The sequence below is a fragment of the Macaca nemestrina genome, chromosome 5 (genome assembly GCF_043159975.1).
Source record: "Macaca nemestrina isolate mMacNem1 chromosome 5, mMacNem.hap1, whole genome shotgun sequence".
NCBI classification, from domain to species: domain Eukaryota; kingdom Metazoa; phylum Chordata; class Mammalia; order Primates; family Cercopithecidae; genus Macaca; species Macaca nemestrina.
This window is the reverse complement of record NC_092129.1, coordinates 75081777-75097421: the sequence shown is the minus strand read 5'-3', so window position 1 is coordinate 75097421 and position 15645 is coordinate 75081777. Positions and strand designations below refer to the sequence as shown.

Sequence of the window (15645 nt, the reverse complement as noted above, 5' to 3'; positions counted from 1 at the left end):
GAGCTCCCATGCCCAAGGGCAGGAGAAGATGAATGTCTCAGTTTAAACAGAGAGAAGGAAAAAATTCACCCTTCCTCTGCCTTTTTGTTATATTAGGGCCCTCAATGGATTGGATTGGATGGTGCCCAACCACAGTGATGAGGGTGGATCTTCTTTACCATCTACTGATTCAAACACTAATCTCTTCTGGAAACACCCTCACAGACACCCCTACAAATCGTGTTTTACCAACTATCTGGGCATCCCTTAGCTCAGTAAAGTGCACATATAAAGTTAACCGTAAATCCTATCACTAGCCCATGAGCCTGAGCTCCAAGTGCCTCTCAGAGAGACACTATGATTTGGACAACTGTGGATACTTCTGGTGGCTTCTGGACAACTGTGGATACTTCTGGGGATTAGAAGGAGTCCACTGAGGACTGGGGCAAGAAGGGTGGCAATGTAGCAAGAAGGAGAATTAGGGGCTGGGACAGACAGGAGGCCAGAAAGGGATGGATGGAATAGAGAAGCAGGCAGAGATGTAGTCTCTGAAAATGCTGTTGTCCATGAAAATCCTGACATTTCATCAGTCACTATGCCATATTATTATATACTTTGAAGTTTATCAGCCTTGGTTTTCTGAATGTTACAATCCTAACTTTTTGGGTTATGTTGGGAATATGAGGTGAAGCAATTCCCATCAAGTATTTACCATAATGCTTAGCCAAAAAATAATCACTCAAAAATTGTTTAATAAATGGCAGCTCATGTTATCTCAGACGCCGGAAGAAGGAAGAGAAGTATTCTTCACAGGTGCATAGCAAGATGGACAGGAGTAAATGAAAGGGGTAGGAGATGGCACAGTGCCTTGGGAAGGGGTTTTTGAGTCTGGATTCCAAGGGTAAGCGATGTGGAACATCAAGCCAAAACAAAGCATTCATCTGCTCACTTTACCTTCCCCTAGCTCTTGATTCATTAGCAGCAGATGAGACCTTAGAGAAATAAGGTACATTTACACTTGGAAAAATGGTCAAAGTTTACCTAGTCCAACTTCTAACTCATTGGTGACACCCACATGCAATGCTGTTTTCTATCTTCAGCTTAGGTGTCCCTCATGAAAGGGAGTTTACAAACGTATACAGTCACCTCCTATTGATGCCCATCTTTAATGATTAGAAAGTTCTTCCTTAGCCGAGCTGAATTCACTTTCCTGTTACTTAGCTCAGCTACCCTGGGGCAACACAAAACAAATATCTTTCTGCTTCTACACATATGCCACTATCATACTAGTCTCTTCTCCCGTAGTGCCAGGAATCGTGAGGAATTGGCTTACAATACAAAGGAAAAAAGAAAACCTTGGGGGATACTCTTATTACTAGAACTGTTTAAATGGATTTATAGGGGACATTTAATGAGAGCAGAAATTGAAATTGCACTTGACTGAATTTCAGGGAAGCAGATTTTTATTTAGCAGCCAGAAGGGGTGCAAGATACGTTAAAGAATAACGAAAAAATGTAAACCTGCCCGTAGGGAGCTTAAAATCTGATTAATTTAGCCACGCTAATGATACAGCAAGAAAAGCTGGGTGAGCAAAGAACATGGCTCAGATGCCACCGGGAAAAGTATAAAAGACTATCAAAAAGTCTACATTTGTTACAGCTAAAAGGTAAGTGTTTAAATTAAAATGATTTATTATTTCATTATAAATGCAATGTATGGCCATTGTGGAAATAAATGATAAATTTAGCAAAAAGGAAAAAAGGTACAGAAGTATTATATAACTCCACTACCCAGATATAACCAGATATAATTTGTCATCTGTATGCTATGGAAATCTTTTATTTAGCTCTAGATGAATTTCTATATGGCATTATACTATACATGCTATCTCATAAACTGCCTCTTTAGGACATTCATCGTGTTTTAAAAAATAAATATTCATGTGTAATGTCTTTAATAGCTAGTTAGTATTTCATTCAAAGACTATATCATCCTTTGTTTACCAAATTGCCCATGGTTAGACCTTTTGGTTATTTCCAAATTTCACTACTATAAACAGAATTCTTACAGCTAAATCTTTACATATTCTTAATTCTTTCCTTAAAATACTTTTCCGGGTGTGTAATTTCTGGGTCAAAGCGTGTGCATATTTCTAAGCCTTTTGATAAGTAATGTCACACTGAATTCCAGGAAGATTGTTCTGTAACAGGGTAAGAGTGATAATTTCTCCATCATTTACTGATGATGTATTGTTATTTCGTTAACATCTGCCAATTTAACAGTTGAAAAATCATATGTCATCATTTCTTTGATTACTAAAATAAAAATGGTCTTTGAAAATAACGATTTGCAGTCACTTTCCTCCTGTGTGAAATGCTTATTTTTATACAAGGTATTAATATGTTTCATTCAGCAAATACGTCTTGAACATCTACGATGTGCCACACACTGTTTGAAGTGTTGGGAACACATTAATGAACAAAACAGACGAAAATCTCTTCTCTCCTGGAGCTTATGTTCTAGTATGAGTCTATATTCTAACAGTTTTTAATTTAATTTAATTTAATTTAAAGTTCCGGGATACATGTACAGGATGTGCAGTTTTGTTACATAGGTAAATGTGTGCCATGGTGGTTTGCTGAACCTATCAACCCATCATCTAGGTATTAAGCCCAGCAGGCATTAGCTGTTTTCCCTGATGCTCTCCCCCCTCCACCTGCCAACAGGCCCTGGTGCGTGTGTTGTTCCCCCACTGGGTCCATGTGTTCTCATTGTTCAGCTCCCACTTATAAGTGAGAGCATGCAGTTCTGGTTTTCGGTTCCTGGTTAATTTGCTAAGGATAATGACTTCTAGCTCCATCCATGGCCCCTGCAAAGGACATGATCTCATTCCTTTTTGTGGCTGCATATTATTCCGCAGTGTACATGGACCACATATTCTTTACTCAGCCTATCACTGATGGGCATTTCGGTTGATTCTATGTCTTTGCTATTGTATTAATGCTGCAGTGAATATACAGGAGCGTGTATCTTTGTAATTATTCTAACAATTTTAACACAGGTTACTGACACTTTCATCATATTGTGCAACTTTGTTGTCCTCAGTTTGCCATTTGGAAGCAATGTATATCTTTAGGAGAGGAATAAGTGGGATTAGAGTGTGATAGAGTGTTAAAGGTGGACTAGGCCTTATAAACCATAGAGCGTAACCCCTTCATTTCATAGATGAAGCACCAGAGGAGACCTATAGAGAAAAAAACACTTGTTCAGGCTCACGCTGAGTTAGTGACTCAGGAGGATTCCACATCCAAGGGCCGTATTTCATTTGGAAAATGGGGGGGAAAGTACTCTTTCATGAACTGTATTTATTTTGCTTCTTGATTCCTGCACTATACAAATAACAGTGAACATTTGCAGGGTCTTTCTATGTGCTAAGCACTCTAGGTGTATAAGTTCCTCCAACTTCCCCCGTAAGACAGACCCAAGCACGAAACAAACAGATGGGCAAACGGGGGTTTGGAGTGCTTAAGTACAATGGCAAATAATCATTTTCAAAGACTTTTTACATCTTAGTAATCAAAGAACTCCAGTTAAAACAGTGACATATGATTTGTCACCTGTTAAATTGGCATCTGTTTAAAAAATGACAGTACTCACATCATAACTAGTAATTGACAAAGCTTTTACTCAAGTCTGGGTCTGTCAGTCTCCAAAGGCCACCACTGTTCTACCCCCATCCCTAGTGTACTGTTGGGCATCTGTCAATGTGAGAAGTGTGTAGACAAAGGAGAGAGTTAAGGACAAGGAAAAGCAAGGCAGCCCCAATCTGGAATGCTGCAGGGGGTGGCTGCTGGTGCGGCACGGCCAGTGCTGGTGAGGAGAAGGTGTGGACATTGAGGGGATGACGCTAAGGCCTGGCGAGGGAAATAAGTAGGGGACTCTTTGGGTAACCTTGTCCTGCCCATTTCATTCTGTTCCTCCTCCGCTCACCGTTCCACTTTCCAGTGACTCCAATTATTTCTCCGTCCTCTACAAAAACTGTCTTTCTGATTCCTCTGCCATATTAAAGTGCAAATGATGTGACAACAAAGTGAAGAGTGATTCGACCAACCAGTAGGTGCCATTTTCATTCTTAAACAAGTCAGTGTCTCATAAGCAAGGGATATTGCACTAACTGCAGTTCCAGAATCCACTGACTTTCATGAGAAGAGACTTGTCTCTTCCTTGTTTGTCTCCTCCATCTCCTTCTCCTTCTCTCTTCCTCCTCCTCCTCCTTCCTCTTGCTTTCTCTGGTTTTAGAGTGGAGCCTGTAACTGAGACCCAGGATCCCACCACCTCAGCAGACTTACTTTCAGGACTAGTCCTTTTGCCAGAATTTTGACATTACATCAAAGTTCATGTCCAAATGCAGACAAGGCTAAGGCCAGGAGAGGAGTCTCTGGGCATTGGAGACTCCAGGGATTCATTTGTTCCTCCTCAAGGGATGGATGAGCCCTTCTTTCAGCCATTCCCACCAATGTCTTCTCATGCCAGGCCCAGAGAACAGGAGCACCATCAGCTGTCTTAGCCACTCAGCCTTTGACCTATGCAGGTGTCTCCTCAAATGGTAGAACCCAGAGCAGGTGAGAGGTGGTCAGTGATGTGCAGGCAAAGTGGCCCATCCCAGCTGTGTGTCAGCTGAAGTCCACAGTCGGAATGTTTCCACGGTGAGACCCAGACATCACAAAGGCCTCAGCGCAGAGATACGGAGCTGCACTTAACATTGACTTCGTTTGTAGCTGAAGGAAGGAATGAACTGTAAGGTAACAGAAATGCAGAGTGGGAGACAGCAAGCAAATAGATCTGTTAGATTTTACCCCAGTCTTATAGGAGGCTATTATTTATTTAACCTAATTACTGGTTTTATTTTTATTATCGTGCATAAAGAACTTTCTGAGCCTATGAAAACCTAAAGCTGATTAATATTTCAGTATATATTCATCACTATCAACAAGCATTTATTAAGTGCTTAACTACCTGTGATGCTTTTCTCAGATCTTGCATGTGAAGCAAGTTAAACTGATAACAATTCAGTCACTCAAAAAGAGAAGGTTTTGAAACGAACTAACACAAAGGGCATTCAAGCTGCTGAGTACAGACAGAAGTGAGGGCGAATGATCGCAAGCACGGATGTAACGTGCATGCAGTGAGGCGGGAGGGAGCCACCTGAGGCGAAAATGCTCAGAAGCACATGATTTTGCCTGGGAAGGCAGCAGTTTTATGTCTGAGGCAGCTTTTGCTTATGGAGTTCAACCATTTTGTTCCTTGAGAGACAGTTTTATATACTTTTAAGGGTCATCATGAAAAGAACCTTATAGAAAAAAAATTGCCTGTTTGTTCTTGGAGGACAGTATTCCAGAGGGTAATTATCATAGAAATTATTCTCCCTACTCAAAAACCTTGCAGCAGCCCTCTACCCTCTCTCTTAGTTGTTGGGTAACTTTCTCAATGCATCCTAAGAACCAGGACAAATCACAGCCAGTGGCTGGGCTGTCTGAGGCCATAATCATTAGTGTAGCTCATGGGATAGGAAGACCCAAAGAAACCTGTGACCAGAGAGAAGTCCACCACAGGAATTGACATGAAAGCAATGGTATGATTCCTAGAACAGGAGGGAGACTGAGACCGGTCCCTGCTGGTCAGGTAGCTAATGAAAAAAATGGTCTTGAGATTCAAAATCAAGAGAAAAGCAACTGGTAGGAGCCAGAAGTCTCAATGAGCACAGGGAAAATGAGTCCAGTGAAACTGAACACAGTGCAACTATAAGGACAGGCATGTGGGACAAGCCACCCACAGGAGAAAAGTCTCCAGCACAAATACTCAAGAGTGTTGAGGGCTCAGAGGAACAAAAGAGCTGAAGGGAAAGTCTGAGCTTCTTAGAGAGTATTTACGTGCTCCTGATCAGAATGGTGGTAGAAATATGAGTGGTAAAGGCCATTCTGATAAGGTCTCAGATGAAAATGCAGAACAAGGAATCGGAAACTAGAGTAAAAGCCATCCTTGTTATGGAGTGGCAGAGAACTTGGCTGAATTGCATCCATGCCTGAGATCTTTGCGAAAGGCAGAATTTAGGAGTGATCAATTAGACTATCTGGCAGAAGAAACATCTGTAGGAACTGCGTGGCTTCTTTTAACTGCGTACAATAAAATGAGAGAAAATAAAAATAATTTAAACACAGAATTTATAATTAAAGGGGGGAATCAGAATGTAAAAATGTGGAAGGAACATCCCTAACCTGATCATGTGAAGATAAAGACCCATGTTCAGGAGAGAATATCGAGGGGGTAGCCAAGCAACTATTTGATAAGGAGATGAGTATGGATAGAAGGGAGGCAGGTACTATCCATTGAGACAATGAGAGAATGACAGCAAAAGCATTTTGGAGAACTTAAGAGTCTGCTCGCCTTGCCAGAGCCTCAGGAAGGCAGAATGGTTTTGTAGGAAAGGCCTGGGGTACCCTCCACAGGCTTGCTGCCTGGGGCTCCCGGCATTCTCATGCAGTGCTCCTTGGCCACCCCAGCTGTGGCTCAAGTGGCCCTAGATACAGCTCAAGTTGCTGCTCTGAAGGGCACAAGTCGTAAACCTTGAAAACGTTCATGTCGAATATAGTTTGCAGTCATGCAGAATGCAAGAGCTGTGGAGGCACAGCTACCTCCACCTGGACTTCAAAAGATGGCACAGACAGCCTAGGGACCCTGGCAGAAATGTGGCATATGGGTGGAGCCGCTGCAGACAATCCACACTAGGGCAATGTCCAGTAAAGCCATGGGAGTGGGGCCATCCCCAAGACCCCAGAACTGTAAAGCCTCCAGTGTGCAACGCCAGCCTGAGACAGATGCAGGCATGAGACTCCGATCTGTGGCAGCTGCTGAGTGAGCTGAGCAAAATCATAAAGGTGGGGCTACTTGAGGATGTAGGTGCCCAGTGCCGAGTGCCCAGAAGGTGGCACATGGACACTAAAAGATTATTCTGGAGTCTCAAGATGTGATGTTGTTTGCCCTGTTGGCTTTTGGACTTACTTGGGACCAGTTACTCCTTACTTCTTGCCCATTTCTCCCTTTTGGAATGGGAATTCCAATCCTATGCCTGTCCCACCATCTTATTTTGAAAGCACATGATGCGTTTGATTTCACAGGCTTACAGTTGAAGCAGTATTTACCTCCAGATGAATGCCTTGAGGCTCATCCATATCTGATTTAGATGAGACTTTGGATTTTTTTTTTTTTTTAGTTGATTAAGGAAGGAGTTAAGACTTTGAGGCTATTGGGATAGAATGGTTATATTTTGTATGGAGAAGAGCACATGTTTTGGGTGCCAGGATTGAATATGTCTTGCAAGAAGCATATCTTGAAATTTAATTGCCATTGTAACAGTATTAACAGATGAAAACTTTAAGAGTAACTAGGCCATGAAGGCTCACCTTTCGTGAATGAATTGATGCCATTAACTCAGAGATGGGTTTATTATTGCAGGAATGAGTTCTTTATAAAAGGACAAGTTCAGTCCTCTGTTAACTCTCTCCTACCCTCTCTCGCCCTTCTGCCTTCTCCCATAGGATCACACAGCAAGAAGGCCTTGTACGATGCCAGCCCCTTGATCTTGGATGTCCCAGCCTTTAGAACTATGAGTCAATAAATTTCTCTTCATTATAGATTACCCAGTCTTGGGTTTTCTGTTATAGTAGCACAAAGTGGTCTAAGAAGACGATAACATTATATAACGTATAATATAAAACATAATACAGTGTTTAAACTTGTTTAGGCAGTAAGCTTATTAAAAAGCATGTTGCTTATTTTGACACCATTATCACAACAAAGAAAATGACTAATTTGGTGATGTCCTCCAAGGAAAGGAGAAAGACTGGGAACAAGGTAGAGACCTTCCTGATAAATTGAGTGTACTTAACAATTCTCTCATGGAGTGGTGCCTATTATCAAATAGAGCCATACCCGAATACACATAATGCAATAATAGATGTAAGTTTACTGGTGGAAAACCCCAAAATATTTTTTCTGTAGTATTATCTTTGTTCTCAATTTTTGTCTACAGGCCCCAAGTTCTTTAGAACTCCATTCAGCCGGGTGTGGTGGCTCACTTTGGGAGGCCAAGGAGGGCGGATGATCTGAGGTCAGAAGTTCGAGACCAGTGTGACCAACATGGAGAAACTCCATCTCTACTAAAAATACAAAAGTAGCCTGATGTGGTGACACATGCCTGTAATTCCAGTTACTCAGTAAGGCAGAGGCAGGAGAATTGCCTGAATCCAGGAGGCGGAGGTTGCAGTGAGCCGAAATCGTGCCATCGCACTCCAGCCTGGGCAACAAGTGCGAAACTCCATCTCAAAAAAAAAAAAAACTCCATTCAAAAGTAAAGTAGAAACACTGTTTTGATGCACCAAAAGACCAACTGCTAACAACTTTGGTACCAAGGCCTGGAGACTTTGCTGAGTCTGCTCGTCCTGGAGTTTCACAGCCAGTATCCAAACAGGGAATATTTCTGATTTATGTGTTGCTAGGTAACTCATAATTATACAAGCAAAGAAGAAAGTTCAATATAATACAACTCTCATTGATTTTTTTTGGCTATGCTGTAAGAGCGTGATATTAATATATAGGAAAGAAATGTCCAATATTCCCCAAACATTTTGTTCCAATAAATACTTCTTAATATTTTGAAATCACCTGGTTGTTCTTATAGATCTTAGAGTATTTGAAGCACGTGTTTATTATGAATCATGATTTAGGCTCCTGATAGACAGTTTTGTGAGCATACTGACTTCTCTATAAATATTGCCAGCTCATTCAAACTAAGTGGAGCAAGTGAATAGATTTGTGGTCTTTTCCGTACAGACTTAGAAACTTCCCAGTTTTATTTTGGTCTAATTATAGGTTTTGACTTCTTCAGGGTACATAATCAAAGTCTGACCCCTAAACAAATCTAATAAAGCTATGCTTTAAAGGCCAAAGAAATAAACAGATTAAGTGTCATGGAGTTCGTGCAAATCCATGTATCTTTGCAGGCCAGGGGTGTTTTCTACCAGGTGAGGGCTGAAGGCAATGAGGCGGCACAGACATAATAAAAGTCTGATGCAGAGAGGATTCGAATACCAGCTAGAGTAGTGGAAACATGTTGTCAATAAAGGTCTCAGGTAAAGAAACAAAAAAAAAAAAAAAAAAAAAAAAAAGAGAGAAGAAATCGTAGTAACCACCTTGCAGTGACCAAAAAAAAAAAAAAATAATAATTGTCGGCATTATTCTGAGAATAAAGCAGTACTACGATGCTAAAAAGATGGTCTTCTGAAATTGCAATATGAATGACTGCACGTTAGAAGAGCATGTATTCTGGATCATGTTGTGAAACTTAGCTGTCTTGGGACACCAGGCGTGAAGGCAATGGGGCACATTGGTTGTGAGCTCTGGGTTCAGCCAGGGTGTGAATTCCAACTCCAACTCTCATTGACCTTGAGGATGTTATTTCAGTGCTTTGTGGTTTTCTCATCTGTATCTCACTGGGTTGTCAGAAAGATTATATATAATCGTGTATAAAGCTTGGCATCTGGCCCATTAAATGCTAAAAAAAATAAAATAAAATAAACAAACCCAATAGTGTTATAATTAAAGAAACAGAGTGTTCAGCCTAACAAGACACACTTTCTTTATGTCCTTTCCTTCCCCAGAAGTAAGAGTAATTCACCTCCTTCAGGCCAGTTGCAGATTGCTTTGAGGCCTGGTATTTCAGAGGAGTAGTAGCTATTTTATTACCACACCTCTTATTTTCAGTCTTTCATTCCCCTTTAGTAAGTTTAGCTAGATCTTCCTTTCTTTTTCTTTCACATAATTGAAGTCAGCTACCAGAAATCATTGTGCCCATCACCCAGATTCTGTTTTGGTCAATTGCTTGCCATCTTCTTCTCTGTTTTGATATTAAGCACCTGGTCAAGAATCACATCTCCCTGGCCTTGTCAACATTACTGACACTTTCCTGCAGGCACCATTGGAAATGGGCCAACACAGTGTTGTTTTAGGCCATCATTTATCTAGCACTTGTCCTCAAAGATACAAACCTAAAGTTTAATCTTATGATATTAACCATGATAGACTGCAATCTCAATAATTTTTATTCTAACAATTAGATCTGCTATTCTTTGGACAGAATGACTTTCTTTTGGACCATCTTTTGGGCAGTCTTTTGGATGATAAGTAAGAAAGTTGTCAAGAAAATAAAAAACATATACTCAAAACTCTATGGGGGAAGAAAACACACTAGGAAGAGCTCTCCGTCCTCAACGGCAGTAAAGAAAGTAAAGCTACATATTTCTAACACAAATCTTCTGAATCCTCTCTTGTTTTACATAATTCATAGACCTGCTCTTTAGCATAGAATTTGTGGCCATGTACAAAGGTCACAGCTAGAAGAGTGCAAAATGTGTACATCTGAGGGCAGAAATTCTTTTTCCCCATTACTTATTTATCAAACAGGTTGATGTCAGATAGAAAGCTCTGGGTGTTCTTTTGCCTTTCTTCCTCCCATGCAAATAATCATCTCTGTGTCCTACCTTGTTAACCTTTTCTGTTTATTTCTATTTCCCTGCAACTCCTTAGTATAGTTGCCAGTTAATCACAAATATATTAAAATATTTCTTTTTAATCTCGCAGTCTTCATTGCTTTGTGGTGTCTATGTGAACAGTTGTGCCCTCGCTAAGAGAGTGTCCAATTACATGCACGGCAGGGAAAAGCAAGAGAGCAGCAGTTGACTATGCTTTTGTCTAAGGTATCAAATGTGAAAGCAAATTAGGTATCTAAAAATAAAAACTAAAATTAAGACTAATAAAATGGAGCTTTGACTTTTCTCATCACAGATTCATTTATACTTAATGACACAGACTGTCTGCATAGGTAATTGTTATAATCTCCCTTGAAATGGATTTATAAAAATGGCTGATCTATTCTTCTTTTCAGGACAGGTAAATGGATGCCAAGACAACAGAGAAATAAGAACCTTTTTGTGTGGTTACATATTAATTTGTTTGCAATATTGGCTTGCAAAAAGAAGGCCAGAGAGAGGTGAGTTAGCCAGTGTTACTTAGACATGTAAGCATATAAATTCAATCAATCATATGTTATTTTGCTCACTGAGCTCAACATGCCAGATCAAATACATGAAACATCAGAAAAACACCACCAGGAATTCCTTTCCAAAAACTCAACCCATTTTGCTTTAAACAAACATAAAAAACACTACTTCCGTAATACAATTTATAGAACTCTCTCTTTAGATGTTTTACGTTTCCTCTTTCTGTTTACCGACATTCTAAGTTTCAGACATACACTTTATTAATATCTCCTACCAGATGAATACTTCCTACCTTTTCCCTCCGCTAATTACACCTGTTCCTTTTTTACCCTTGCACCCTCTGGGCTGGAGGAGTTCCACCAGGTGGGTAGGAACTTAGCTTTTAAGGGATAATAGCGCCACCTGAAAGCTGGCACGGGAAATGATCTTATCCATTATCTTCCCCACCATATTATTCCTAAAAATTATTTTTGTTCACATTTGCTAGCATGTTTTCTAAGCCCTTTCTAATTTACAGTTGTTGTCCTTCCCACTCCTAACTCAGAACCAGGGATAAATTTTAATAATCACAAGAAATAACACAATTGTACTCATGGAGTATTTATTTTCCTTGGGAAAACTCTAAGTTGTTTAAATTGTTCCCTTTTGAGTAATCATAATATGGCTTTATTCCCCTTATTAAGTGCTACATCTTCTTGCACTTTACATATATTAATTTAACTCATTTTGGTGGAATGAATTAAATGAGTAACTTATTTAATTCACATAATCCTCTCTTAAAATTATATAGAGAGACCTGTATTCAATTTCAATTTATTTCAAACTGTTGGGGGAAACCAAATATAGGTAAAATAATTTACAAAAGTATAAACCAAAAATAAAATTCTAAGCCCCCCATCTAATTGAATGGTCCCCTTCTCTTGGCATAGGGAATTTCACAGAAACCTAAAATAAAACTGGTTCAGGTCATGATGGGAAGGGCTGTGGGTGGGACGTGCATCATTATTCTCATACCTTTCGAATTCAGGTACAACTGACCAGTATTAATATTAAAACAGAGATCTTAAGAATAACAAAACAGACTCTTCGTAGCAATAATATACCAAATTCCAACCTGGCTCTAGTACAGGATCACATGACAGATAGAAGGCCCTGAAAACAAATCAAAATGTTTTACCCCAAAATATATGTATTTGACATATTTTTAACGGCCCTGCAAAGCTGTCTCTTGTGGAGGAAATTTACATTCTGTAGAGAATCCCCTTCCCTTTCTAGATCTTTTTCTGTTCCTGATGAGATTAGCTGAGAGACTAGAGTGCCTTTTCAAGGTCTGAATAGAAAACATTTGCCATATATTGTTATTAAAGGTAGTCACATGTGAGACTTCATCTCCGTAATAAAAACCTTGTCCTCTACGACCCCTTATCTTAATCCAGACACTCCTTTCTACTGATTCCAGGTCTTTAGATAATAACTTAACTCTCAACCAATTGCCAATCAGAAAATCTTGGAACCTACCTATGACCTGTAAGCCCGCCCCCACTTCCAGTTGTTCTGTCTTTCTAGACCAAACCAAAGGATACCTCACATGTATTGATTGATGTCTTTTGTCTCCTTAAAATGTATAAAACCAAGCTGCAAACCAACCGCCTTGGCCACATGTTCTCATGAGATCTTGAAACTGTGCCTCAGGCACAGTTATGGTTACTTGTATTTGTCTCAGAATAAACCTCTTTAAATATTTCACACAGTTCGACCTTTTGTCAACAAAAGAAAACTAAATCATCAACAATTCATACACAGACACATATATACACACAGAGAGAGAGAAATGGCTACCGTAGTGACACAATTTGAAAGACAACTGTCTTCCGATGCCTAGTCTTACACTAAATAGGTTAACTTGCTGCTGCTTCTCATGAGTGAGTCAGTTCTAATTTGTCCTTTTGTATTCCTTAGATCCAGCACCACAGGGATACAAATCACCATTGAAAAGTGGAGAACATATATGTGGAATCAGCGCAGGAAACTGGCAAGAGCACTGGTTCCACTGCAGAAATTACACACAAGAGGAGTTATTTCTCTGTACTTTTATACATCAAACTAGAGCCAGTTCTTCCTCATTCACATTGAAATGCCAGGCTCGGCCTGAGTAATGTTGCCATGTGGGCCTAAAAACTTCTGCAAAAATTCGATGGAAGTAAAAATCACACAAGATCTCATCACACTCCTCCATGTGATATCAATATTTTTAAAGAAAACATTTATATACATTTTATTTATAAACCACTATTCTAAGAGTTATAAGTCTATAAAGCTTCCATTTGGGCACAAATGTAATCTCCCAAGAAATAGCAGCTCTCTAAGCTAAAAATAAGAGAGAATATTTTTGAAGAGAGAGGAGTCTCAGGTTCCTTGTGAGGGAACTCAAAATATTTCACCCCAAAATATGGCAATCTGAGTCTTTTAAGTTAAAACTTCATAGAGATCAATAAGCACTAGAGGAGAGTTTTCCCCTATCAACATAAAGACAGGACTGACTCACCCAGGAGAACAATTGTTCTTGTTCCTCTCCCTAGTATCTCACTATTCACTACAGGAAAGAAGACCAAAATGTAAGCACACTTGAACAGACCCTTTTTCAGGATAATGACTGTCTTGAATGATTATTTAAATTCCAAAGAGAACTATTTACAAGTTAATTTCTGTTCCAGTTATTTTCCCTAGTAATCATTTATTGCACATCAGTAGAATTCCTCTTCCCACCCTCCCAAAACCTGTTCTGCCAAGATCCAAAGCCTTCATTCTTTCTGTAACCTCAAGATAGTATATCAATTTCTGTACCTCACTGGGAAGTTAGGTCTTCATTTTGAAGGCTGCCATATATACACATTAAATAAATTTGTATGTCTTTTCTCCTATTAGTCGATCTTCCTCTTGTCAGTGATTTTCAGTGAACCTTGACCCCAACGTTTGCCTTCAGTAGCATGTTTGTTTGAAGGTGGATCAACCCAACCCACTCATTATTATTTTTTCACAGTGTGGGGATTTGTCAGGACTAGGTGAAAAGCAGATATATGGGGGAGTCAGGAACATCTTTGGTGTAGAGGAATTGTTTTTTTATTAATTACTATTGACAGCTGTGATATCCAAAATAATCCATGGGCAGAAAGTATCCTCAGAACAATCCATATGCTTTCTGTAGGAATAGGAGGAAAAGGAAGTTGTCATGTCAGGATATGTGCCTTGATTCCAGCAACAGGAGACACTGACTTGAAGGAAGAAGTGACGGAATCTGCGTTAGAGGAGTAAAAGCTTCTTTTTTCACATGAAGGCCAACCCTTAGGAGAAGCATCTTACAGGGATTCCTCTCTGACCAACGCTCTACTGGGAAAAGCGACTAGTAATTTAATGAATATTCAGTTTTGTTCTTGGGACTTCATCCTTCTTATAATGTGGGTAATCAGTTCATCTAGTTCTGACATTTAGATTTCTCCTTTCAGTTCTTTTTTTCTCTAGAATCTACTCCCTGTGAAGAGCACAGTTGGATCTGGTGAGCTGTTCATTGGTGGCCTCCAGCCTGCTGACTCTAAATATCTGGCATCTTCTAAAGATGATTTTAAGACACCAGATCTCTTTTAACATGGCTAAACCTTTAAAGAACTGTATATTTTCCTTCCATTTAGTCAAACTTGTACAGCAAGCTATATAGCAAGCTTTTTTCCTCCTTACTCTCTCCATACAGTAGACTTTAACTGAATGAAACTTCTGTTCCAGAAAAGAAAGAGCTCAATACAATTTCCATGTTTTACAGTGCCATCATTAACCAAGAAAATGCACAGATACTAGGAGTGGTACTCATGATTTCAGGCCATGTAGCCACAACTTGTGTAGATTTTTTGAAGAACACTGAGCATAAGTCTGAGGTAGTCCACAGTCCCTGATGGCCCTGAAGTCCACCACAAAGCTGCTTTGGGTTAGGTTCCTATTGCCCTCTGCACTGCCTCAGACCACAAAGATCCTCCAGGAAACAAACCTGCACATTCATGTTTTCCTTATGTTTGTTTTTCAGAATTGATACATAATAATCATACATGTTTATGGGGTACAATATGATGACTATGCTAATTAATTTATTACACAATAAACTTGTATGCTTTGCTTTGTGAAGTATCTATCCAAGTCTTTTCGCGATTTTTCCCCTTGACTTTTAAATTTTTTTTTATAATTTCAGGCTTATAAAAAAGTTGCAAGAATAATACATGGAATTCCCATAGGACTTTTACCCAGATTCAATAATTGTGTATCTGTTGACCCATTTTCCTCTTCCTTTGCTCCTTTCTCTCTTCTTCTTCCCCTTCCTTCACCTTCTGGTTCTCTTCTTTTGAAATAAGAAATATTAGGACCTTTTACCACCACCCCCTACACTTTACTTTCTAAGGAACATGAGATCTCTTCAATAAGGAAAGTGTAATTATCAAAATCAGAAAATATAATTTAATGCTAATACAATACATTTTCTAATCCACAGTGCATTTTTAAATTTGTCAA

At 39.5% G+C, this 15645-nt stretch overlaps 1 long non-coding RNA gene across 1 annotated transcript in view; it reads left to right on the top strand.

Annotated features, from left to right (window-relative positions):
* The window catches only part of LOC105478724 (uncharacterized), a 41479-nt gene extending 27497 nt beyond the window's left edge, over positions 1-13982 (top strand). Inside the window, exons 3-4 of the long non-coding RNA XR_985410.3 lie at positions 10980-11084; positions 13054-13982. This is a non-coding gene — a long non-coding RNA (uncharacterized lncRNA). The remainder of the gene's footprint in view (positions 1-10979; positions 11085-13053) is intronic.
* The last annotated feature ends 1663 nt before the right edge of the window (positions 13983-15645 follow it).